Below are 11,204 nucleotides of genomic sequence, written 5' to 3' on the forward strand. Positions count from 1 at the left end.
CCTTTCTGAACTCTCTGGGAAAATTTGCGACAACATATGGAGCCAAAGTGGGACCAGGAAGGGGGAGTCAGGAATGGAATTTGTAATGGGCACTTGACAAATACCAGGCTGTAGGATTTTAACAGCTCCTAACAAATCACACAGCCTGGTGCCAAGTTGACTGAACTGGGTGGGACACAAGCTGGCCCCATACTGCCCTCCATGGCAATAGGACCTGCCCTCCCAGACATCATGATGGGAAATCTAAGCTGAGAACTTTCCGTCTGAGCAGCAGGAAGAACCAGAAGCTGACTTGCTGCACATCTGGAGCCCTGGGTATAGACACAACGCTCCCACATGACCTCAGAATGATATCACGTGATCTCTTAGAAGGTTAGGATGGAAGATGCCAACAGATCTCAATTTTTAAAAGATTTCCTTATTTATTTTAAAGGCAGAGCTACCGAGACAAAAGGAGACACTGACAGGGCTTCCATACACTAATTTTCTGCCCCCACATATCCACAACCACCAGGATTGAGCCAGACTGAAGCCAGAAGGTAGGAACTCTATCCAGGTCTCATGCGGGTGGCAGAAATCATTATCTGCTACCTCCCAGGCATGTTAGCAGGAAGTTGGACTGGAAGCAGAGTGGCTGGGGTTTGAGCCAGGCACTCCACCATGAGATGTGGGTCCCCCAAGCAGCAGCTTAACTGATTATGCCACAAAACTCATCCCTTGGATCTCAGCCCCTGGATCCAATTTTTTTTCAGAGCACAATTCTAAGGACAGAACCAGAGATCTAGTGAGAAGCACTCTTCCGTTGAAAGAGTCACTTGAAGCACCCAGGAAGTGGTAGAGTGCCTGAACATCCTTGTCACACCTGTGCAAAAGTCTTTCTCTTTGAAAGAGCAGTAGTAAAGTCTGCAACAATAGTCACTACTTACCATAGCAACCCAAGTCTGGTCATTTCAGGAAGCGCTCATCTTTTGAGGAACCGAATCTAGTCAATAGCTACCCAAAGGGCATCTTATGAGAGGAATTCCTTTGAACTTGTGCCTTTTGAAATCTGGCAATTTTCCTTCTCACTTTATCTTTTGCCCTGGATGCATCAAACACAACGTAGAGAATCCTTTGACTTTCTAGATAACAAGAATTTAAGTGTTTTGATTTATGCGATTGCTCTAACTGCATTACCCATGTGGGAAATTGTTGGCTAAATCAACAGGATTGAATTTTGTTCCGGGGGTTTCTCACTGCACTCTTGTTTGATCTATAGAGTGATTTTGGTGAGGAATCCATAGAAAATGAAATGGAGACATCCGTCACCACAACAGAACAGATTAGTTTTTGCACTGGGAGGTTTGATCTTGGGGTTCATAAATTACCTGCTGACTGCAGAGAACACTGTGCTATCCCTCAGGGAGATGGGCGTTCTGGAGTACCAGCCATGCAAGATTTCATGATTCAACCATCTTGGCAGATACATTACAAACTTGGAAATTGAATTCTTGGCAAAATTTGGATTTATATGGTAGTACAATTGATTTCAGAATGAAGACTGTAACTATTTAATTAGGATATAACAACTAGTTAATCCAGTTTTGTCCCATCAAATTGACCAGTAATTTAAGTAAATGGGCTGGGTTAACTAGATGATGAGGAATTGAGTCAATTCACGTCAAAATATATGCACATGGGCCCGGCACGGTGGCCTAGCAGCTAAAGTCCTCGCCTTAGGGGCACCAGTTCTAATCCCAGCAGCTCCACTTCCCATCCAGCTCCCTGCTTGTGACCTGGGAAAGCAGTCGAGGATGGCCCAAAGCCTTGGGATCCTGCACCCACATGGGAGACCTGGAGGAAGTTCCTGGCTCCTGGCTTCGGATCAGCGCAGCACCAGCCATTGTAGTCACTTGGGGAGTGAATCATCAGACAGAAGATCTTCCTCTCTGTCTCTCCTCCTCTCTGTATATCTGCCTTTGCAATAAAAATAAATAAATCTTTTAAAAATACATATACACACACATGTAATCAAAGTTAGATTACATATAATCTGTTCTCTTTTCAGCCGGAGCAGCAATAAATCTTAGTGCTTATGGTCAAACAGATGAATTGTTACAGCGATAAGTATTTGTTGAGATATAGTAAATAAAACTAATATGGATATTTCTGTAACTGTTAGAATAGTAGCTAGTGTTTTGATAATCACAACACTCAACAAAACCCCCTCATATCACAACTTAAAATTGTTCCGGTTGTGGGGTGGGTATTTGGTGTGATGGTAATTGCCACCTGAGATGCCTGCGTATCCTATCACAGGACCTGATTTAGTCCTGGCTGATCTACTTCCAGCCCTGCCTCTTGCTGACACACACACAGGCAGGCAGAGGATGATGGCCGAAGTGCGTGGGTACCTGCCCACCACGTGGGAGACCTGATTCAGTTCCAAGCTCCAAGCTTTAGCTTGAGCCAGGGCAGTCATTTGAAACATCAACTAGAGAAGGGAAGATGCCTTTTCCATAACTCAGTCTCTCTATCCTTCCTTCCCTCTCCTCCTCTAACTCTCTCTCTCAAAATGAAAAATAAATAAGTAAATAAATTGCTCTGCTAAATAACCAGATGTAGCACCCACACCTTAACATCTAAATACTGTTCTCCAATAGCAAACAATAAGGGCTCCTGAGACAAATGGCTGATAGCAGGACAAGGAGCACAAAGAAAGACAAGCCTAGAAAAGCAAAACCTACCTTAAAGACGAGACTATATGAAAACAAACTAAGAACCAGCTGAGCAAATCTGGGATAGCTTCAGTAATAAGACAACGACAGCAAAAGATACTTACCCACAGGATAAAACAAAATCCATGAATTCATACTTTAAATAATCAAATAAACAAACAAATGGGAGAAAAGAGAAAGCTCTACTTGCAGTAGAATTTTAATTAACAAATGCAGAAAGAGAAAATTATCATCTGACAAACACCACAATAATTATTCCAAGCAAGAATTATCAGAGGATATTAAAATTAATGGACGGAAGCATGAAAAACAGGGTATTTATATGGTCTCAAAGTATTTCCCCATAAAATACTTACTAAATACGCATGACGAAACAGTAACTGCCCACGGCAGGAACCCTTAAACATTGTCTTCACCATGTTAACGGGGCTGACGCCATCCGTTAGCAGCCTCATGGACCTCAGATACACCACACAACCAAGGACACAACATCAGTTCTGTGGTATTCTGGTCAAAAGCACACAGCCTGACGCACGGCAACCTGTTTGGGTACCAGTTTGAACCCTGTCTGCTCCCCTTCTGATCCAGCTTCCTGCTGATGCACTTGGGAGAGCAAGAGGGTGGATCAAGTGCTTGGGCCCCTGTACCCACATGAGAGGCCTGGCGAAAGCTCTGGGCTCCTGGTTTTGGCCTGGCCATTGCCACCACTGGGATTGAACCAGCAGATGGAAGGTCGCTCTTGTTCTATCTCTCCCTCTCTCTGTCTCTCTGTAACTCTGCCCTCAAATCAATTTTTTAAAATATTTTTTTAAATGCATAGGCTGGACTTAATTATCAGAAAACATTAGCTAAACCTTAATTAGAGGGCCCTTCCACTAAATAACTGAAAAGAACTCTCCAAAAGTGCCAGCATTATAAACAACAACGAGCAGGGTATCTGAGATTAAAGAAAACTAAAAAGCCGTAAGAACCCGTTATGACACGCCATCCAATATTGGGCCCTGGACTGGCAAATGGTCACCGGAGACAATTAGAGAACTCTGACTAAGGTCTCCAGGTTGTACAGGTTGTATCACATCAATGTAACTTTTCTGATTTTATAACTTCTTTGTGGTTGTGTGAGATGTTACCCTTAGAGAACATGGGTAGAGGCATATAAGAACTATATATAATTTTCCGGTAACCTTTTATTAAGTCTGAAATAATTTCAAAGGCATCATTTTTGTGGTGGTGGTTGTGACTGGGGTTGCTGAGGAGGAGTAGGGGATTTTCAGAGGCGTCTTTGTTAAGGCCATACCATGTTTTGGACATGCCGCCAAGGGTGAATGGCAGCAGCCTGATGCGCGTGAGTCCAGATGAAGCCCAACCCCTCAATAAAACTGACACCCTTTCCCGTACCCTGGGCCACACTGGCCCATTTATAGCCATGCATGCTTCGGATGCACCCTCCTCCCTAGCCCATCCCTGCTTCCAGCTGCTCCTAAAATAGAGCACAGATGTCATAATGGGGCTGTGGACAACTTACTTCCTCATTCTTCATTCAAAAAAGCAGGGCCAGTGTTAGCAGTTCCACCTCAAGGTGAGGAAGAGAATTGCATTAGACAACATAGAAAGGGTTTTCCTGGGACGACAGGGTTCTTGTTAAACTTTGGCTCCTCCAGGCATCATCTCCTCCCAGAGCCTTACCAATCACCTCTCCTAGACTCGTCTCAGGCAAGTCTGTTCAGCCTAGGCACCACTGTAACCCTCAGCGACTCCCACAGCACCTGCCCAGAACAGACACTCAGTAAGTATGCTTCCATTTGAAAATGGAAGAAAGAGAGAGAGAAAAAAAGAATACATTCATAGTGTTCTCATCGTATGCCGTTCCCATAAATGCTTGAAGGCCCTCGGTATGCACGAATTTCAAAATGTTTTTGCACCGTAATCAACTTACCTTTCAATGCATTTTTTTCATGGGCTTTTTGAGATCCCTCATGTCTTGGCACCAACTGCTTTCTCAAATAATTTTGCACAGAGACGATGTTTCCAGCAAAATGACTGAAATTGAACTGCACTTCAGGAAAGCCAAAGTTTATTTTTCTCTCACCTAACTCTCTGAGCACAAGCAACCCAGGACGCTAGGATGCCTCCCTCCAGTAGGAGACCCCAGCTCCCCTTCTCAGTGGGTGGTCTTTGCCAGAAGGCACTTGAACTCGCCCACATTCCAGAGAGAGGGAAGTGGGACAGGCTGGGAGCAAGGACACACCCTCAAAGGACACAGCCAAGAACACCTCTGTGGTCTCACTGCCAAGATCTAGACACAAGCCATGCCCAATTACAAGGGAGGCTGGGAAGTGTAGTCTTTATCCTGACTAGCCTCACCAAAACTTAGTGGTTTTGTTATTACAAGCGACAGAGAGACTACTATTCGGAAGCCACCAACAATTCTGCCAGTATCTCCAGTTTTATCCTTTATGATACTTTTTTTTTTAGAGGAAGATCTTCCCTCTGTTGATTCAGTCCCTACAAAGCCTCAAAGGCCAGAGCTGAACTGATCCGAAGCCAGGAGCCAGGAGCTTCTTCTGGATCTCCCACATGGGTCCAAGATCCCAAGGCTTTGGGCCATCCTTCACTGCTTTCCCAGGCCACAAGCAGGGAGCTGGATGAGAAGTGGGGGCCACCAGGATACGAACCAGCTGCCATATGGCGCATACAAGGCAAAGACTTTAGCCACTAGACTACTACACCGACCCCCATGTTACTTTTTTAAGATGCAATATGGGACACAGTCATCCCAAGCAAAGCTTTAACCGCTGAGCTATATACCTGGAAGTCCCTTAGGGCTCACACCCTGTCCATCAGCCCTGCTGGACTTGGTTCATGTTTGCACTTAGAGCTCTGGCCTGGCAACCATCTTGGGTCTGAATCCCCAAACCCTTTAGAGAATTCCTGCTGTACCTTTCATGCACAGGAGAAATGTGTTTTCTCTGGGAAGCCTTGTTGATCTCCCCTACCACCACTCAGCAGAGACTAGGTCCTTCTCTCTCCCTGAATGGATCCTAGGGTGGTGTTGGCCATGCTGTGCCTGCACCCCGGCCTTCTGCAGTGTGCACTCCAGCGGGCCAGAGGCCATGTCTGTTTTGTCCCTTGCACACAACGTAGTGATTAAACGCATCCTTTTGAGAACCTCTGTTTCCATTTCCAAATTACTGCACAACAGAAAAAAAAATTTGTGGTAGAAATATGACCAGCCCACACCACACCCAAGAAGGTGGTAGCAAAAAAACTGGTGAAGTGAGACCCATAGCTTAAAAAAGGAAGGGATCCAGATGCCGCAGGCCTCACAGGATTCTGAGATGCTTCTCTTGCTCCTGACTGATGCTTGTGCCAACAGGGACCCAGCACCCACACCTGCCTCAAGGCAGGGGTCAGCAGGGAGCAAGTTTCCATAGGTGGGGAACGTGCTCACTTCCCGGGCAAGGAGAGTTAATGTAGCAGCATCAGGACTGTGCCGGCTGAAGTCATAGCACAGATGGCTTATGAACATGAAAAGCCTGTTTAATGTTCAAAGCCTTTGATTTTTTTCCATATTAATTTCTCCTTTGGAGCCCTATAAGCCATAGGCAAAATTGTGTGAGCCAAGGAGAAGGAATACCTCATCCAGAACACTAAATTTCCTTGCTTAACACCATTTCCTTTCGTTCAAAATCAAAGTCTTAAATATGTGTTTGTGGATTCAGCATTTGCTTTTGTTTATTGAAGGGAACAGAGTGAAGGATATGGTTTTTGGCTTGCCTCAGTCCACAGAGAGAAAGAGAAGAAAACAATCAAGACCAGATGGAAGAATAAAGAGAAGTTATCATTTGTTAAGGATGATCTATTAAAGGAAACCTAATCCTAAATCTAATCCTAACCCTATTACTGAGCTTAGAATTCCTGTCTTACCTTCTTTTTCTTGCTTAACGCTGTTTCTCTCGCTTCCAGAACAGAGTTTTAAATGTAAGTGTGGATGGAGGGTTCACTTCTGTTCATTTAAAGAAGGAAGAGTTCTGTCAACACCAGAACACTGAGTTTCCTGAGCTCGGCTATTCTAAGAGAGTCATCCCAGCTAATTTTCTTGCTAGTTACATAAAGGCAGTGATAGTGTGGGCCTCAGAGTGGTCCAGAGCTAGGAAATGACCATGCCTTCTCATCAATGACAACCACTGGCACCATTTTTTCTCTGAAGCCCTGGAGAGGGTTAAGGGTTCCAAGAACTCTTTAGAAAGGAAGTTGATAAGCCTATTGATCATTCTGAGGTCCTTGGCTCTTGCCATTCTACCAGTCACCCACTGGTGACACCACCTTTATCAGTTCTCTGACATCTCAGTGGTTGTTCATCAGACCACTACTTTCTGGATGCTGCTTAAGCAAATATGGGCTCTGCAGCTGTGTCCTTGGCCAACGAACAGAAACCTGTCACATGAGGCCGTAACGATTGTCCCACAGCAATATCTTCATCTTATGTGGAAGCTGACAGGCTCAAAGTTTTGGAGTTTTTGTTGCAACCTACTTTGTACCTCTCAGAATATCTTTATGACTCCTTGAGGACCTGATCTCTAAGAAGTGATTTCCAATAAGCTTTGATTTCTTTTTTCACCGCACACATAAGCCAGAGAAACAGAGATGTTCTATCTACTTGTTCTCCACCCAGTGCCCTCCACCATAAACAGGACTGCGTCCCGCCAAAACCAACAGCCCGACCCTTAATCTGGGTCCCCCACATGGATGGAGTGACCCGGCTGCTTAAGCCATCACTCGTTGCTTCCCAGGATGCACATTTGCAGAAAAGCCAATTCAAAGCAGAGTGAAGCTAAATCCCAGACACTCCCACATGGCATACCGTCAACCAAGTCAGGGTCTTACCAGCCGTGCCAGTATTCTACCCTTGTGGGTTGTTTAATTTTGTATGTCTGTCTGTTTTTGAAAGAGTGCCAGTGTGGGAGGGGTGAAATCTTCCATCTGTTGGTTCACTCCTGCAAAGGGTTGCCACAGCCCAGACTGGGCCAAGCTGAAGCCAGGAGGTAGGAACTCCACCCAGCTCTCCTACAGGTGTCCAAGCACTTAGGTTGTCATCTTCTGCCTCTTGGGTGCAATAATAGGGAACTGGATCAGAAGCAGAAATGGAACTCAACACCGGGCACTCCGATGCTTAACCCACCGTGCCTTTTGTCTTAAAGATTGATTTAACAACAGCTTTATTTGAGAGCAACTTAGAGAGACTGTGTGTGACTGTTTGAAATGTACATCTTTGTTAACAATGAGGTCACTGAGGCTCATGGTTGCACTTCTGATTAAGAGAACAAAAAAAACTGAGTCCTAAGTCATGCCATGTTGCCTCTTATCACACCAAAATGAAAATAATTGCTTTCACCATGCCAATAGAAAGGACGTCTCCATTAACATTGCTCATTTGATTCAAAATATGGAAGACACATCAGGATGATTCAAGTCAGAAATTAGATCCTAATGAGGTTTTTGGATTAGACCTGACATGTTCTTTTTTAAAATGTAGGGAAAAAAGATTACCCACATTTGAGAAAGAAGTTGAGTGGTAGTTCTGCTCTGTAGTGTCATAACCAAGCCTCTGATTGGATTTTTCAGTTGGTAGATGGTAGTGTAGCCAGAGCAATCTAAAATGAGATGAAGTAGACATTGTTTAACTGAGAAGGAGAGCTCAATGGTAAGAATTGAGCTCGGCCCACCTCTAGTAATTATGAGCTTTGTGATCTCATACAAGTTCCTTGCCCTCTCTGAGCCTGGCCTGTGGACAGGGATGTGAGCAGAGAGAGCCTTGGAGGGTCTCTGTCAGCATTAAATACAGGCACAGTCCGGTGGGAGAACAGCAGTCTCCTCTAGGAGTGCAAATTACCATCCACTAGACGTCAAAGGAATAGAGTCTTCTCTACCCAGTCATTGCAAATACAATGATTGTTTCCAAAAACGAATGAACCATCAGCTTGACAGATCTAAGAGGGTCAGTACTTCTCCCAGAGGAAGAAGGCATTTGTTTGCACCAGCTGGCCAGCAGGTGTATTCAGGTCCTGTTTAGCCTCTGAGCTCTGCTAGGTTAACGTTCTTTATTGATGAGCTAGTCTCTTTTATCACATGTCCATGTGAGAATACATGTGTGCACACATGTGTGGGTGAGGGATATTCAAAGACTTCATGGAAAATATATATGATGAAAAAAAAACTATACACGGCTTCAATTCTTTTGCACCATAATTAATTCATACTAGTGATAACAGGATCTAGTCCGACACACCAGGAAGGATAGCCATCGGTTGGAAAAGAGCCCCTGTTAGAGTGTGATGGAGTCTGCTAAAACCGAAGCAAGAATACACGTCATCCAAATGATGACGTTTACATGAAACAATCACACTCCACCAGTGTTAGTCCATGGGGAGAATGCTCCTAAAGAGATCAGTAGTTGACACACCAATGGCATGTGACAAGACAATGTTGAAGATGAAATCTAAAGCTGCAGAGCATCCACATCAATTTGTAAGGAAAAAATTACTCTTGCTCGTACTCTCCTTGTGGAGGGCTGACAAGTAACAGCAAAGACAGTAGCCAGCACCGCAGACATCTGCAGTGGATAAGCTGGCACAATTGTGAACAAGCAAAGTGGAGCAAAGGCTGAAGCTGAGCCGATTCAAAGCCAGCAGTGTCTTCTGGGTCCCCACATGGGGCAGGGTTCCAAGATTTGGGGCCATCCTCTACTGCACTCCGAAAAATTAAAGTGGAGCAAGCTTGCTCCTCAACAAGCCCAGTAACTATCATGTCAATATCAATGGTAGACAAGAACGGAGCTCTCAATATGAATGTTAAACAAATGGGATCAAGATTTGGGACAGAAAACGAAATAGATGACTTTAACGATCAGATCCTGAAGATAGTGCACAATCAATGCAATGGCCACCGAGTGACAGAATGGGTCAAACTAAAGCGGGCTCGGTCAAGAGCGAAGGTCATAGCAAGTTTTGGGGGATGCTCAGAGCACTTTGTCAGTTAACTTTCTGAAAGGCCAAAAAGCAATAACACCTGCTTAGGAGAAGAGTGAAGAAACTTAGCCAAAGTTTTGTGGAAAATGTCTAGACAAGCTTTAGCAGAGCATAAAGTTTGCTCTACCACACGATATTCCCATTCATTCCGATCATCAATATTGGTATTTTTATAAGAATCTCAACAAGAAATCATTAGGGCTTTCCAGTCCTATTTTTTTTGGGGGGGGGCGGTTCTTTCTGGTTATTTTTGTTTCCTAATGATAAAAAATCTTAAAGTAGGGTCATTTGGCAGATCAGTTAGGCTACCTGCATCCTGCACCTCTTGGATTTGATCCTTGGCTCTGGCTCCCAGGCCCAGCTACCTGCTAATGCAAACCTTGGAAGGCACTGGTGATGGCAGGCTGCCAGGACATGGTGCCAGTGGATGCGTGCCTGCCACCCATGGGGAAGACCTGGACTGAGTCCCCAGTTCATGTCTCTGACACCAGCCAGACTGAGCATTTGAGCAATGAACCAGTGAAGTAGCTCTCTCTTCCTCTCTCTCTCTCTCTCTGTCTCTCTTTGTCCCCCCTTCCAATTCTCTCCCTGTCAAATAAATAAAAACTAATTTTAAAAAGTATTGGGCCCAGAATGGCAGCCTTAGCAGCTAAAGTTCTCAGCTTGCACACTCCGGGATCCCATATGGGCTCTGGTTTGTGTCTCGGTGGCTCCGTTTTCCATCCAGCTCCCTGCCTGTGGCCTGGGAGGGCAGTAGAAGATGGTCTAAAGTGTTAGGACCCTGCACCTGTGAGGGAAATGCAGAAGAATCCTGGCTTTGGATCATCTCAGCTTGAGCCATTGCAGCCACCTGGGGAGTGAACCAGCTGATGGAAGATCTTCCTCTCTGTCTCTCCTCCTCTCTGTGTATCTGACTTTCCAATAAAAATAAATGGATCTTTAAAAACAAAACTTTTGCAAATGCATCCAAACTGTCCTTGTAAAATCTTCAGTTTTTAGGGATAGCCTAAATGGCTAATATCATCACTGATGAAAGTATCCTGACCTTAATGACTTTCATTGAGAAACAAAGTTTACATTTCACACTCTTCTCTTTCCGTTTGTGTTTCCATGAATGAACTCTATGAAATGCTGTCATTGACATGGATGGATGGATAGTGGGACAGGCGGACAGATGATTGCTAGATGATGATGGGTATATAGAAAACCATCTCCTGCCAAGCTCTGTTGACGTCTCTGAGTGCCGGCTTTGGTTTTCAGTGATGAGCATCAGTGTGGCTAACTGCAGAATTCTCCTTCCAAGGTGTGCTCTTCCAGTTGCCGTAAGGTGTGTGCTCCACAATGCATTCTGCTTAGTATGCAGTTGCTTTGTTCCCTGTCATTTATTGGAGTTGTCAACCGTGTTAACTGTCAACAATTTGTACAAATGGAGGCACTTAACCTGCCACAAGAAACAAAG

The sequence above is a fragment of the Ochotona curzoniae genome, unplaced genomic scaffold (genome assembly GCF_017591425.1).
Source record: "Ochotona curzoniae isolate NIBS_2020 unplaced genomic scaffold, NIBS_Ocur_1.0 patch422, whole genome shotgun sequence".
Taxonomy (NCBI): domain Eukaryota; kingdom Metazoa; phylum Chordata; class Mammalia; order Lagomorpha; family Ochotonidae; genus Ochotona; species Ochotona curzoniae.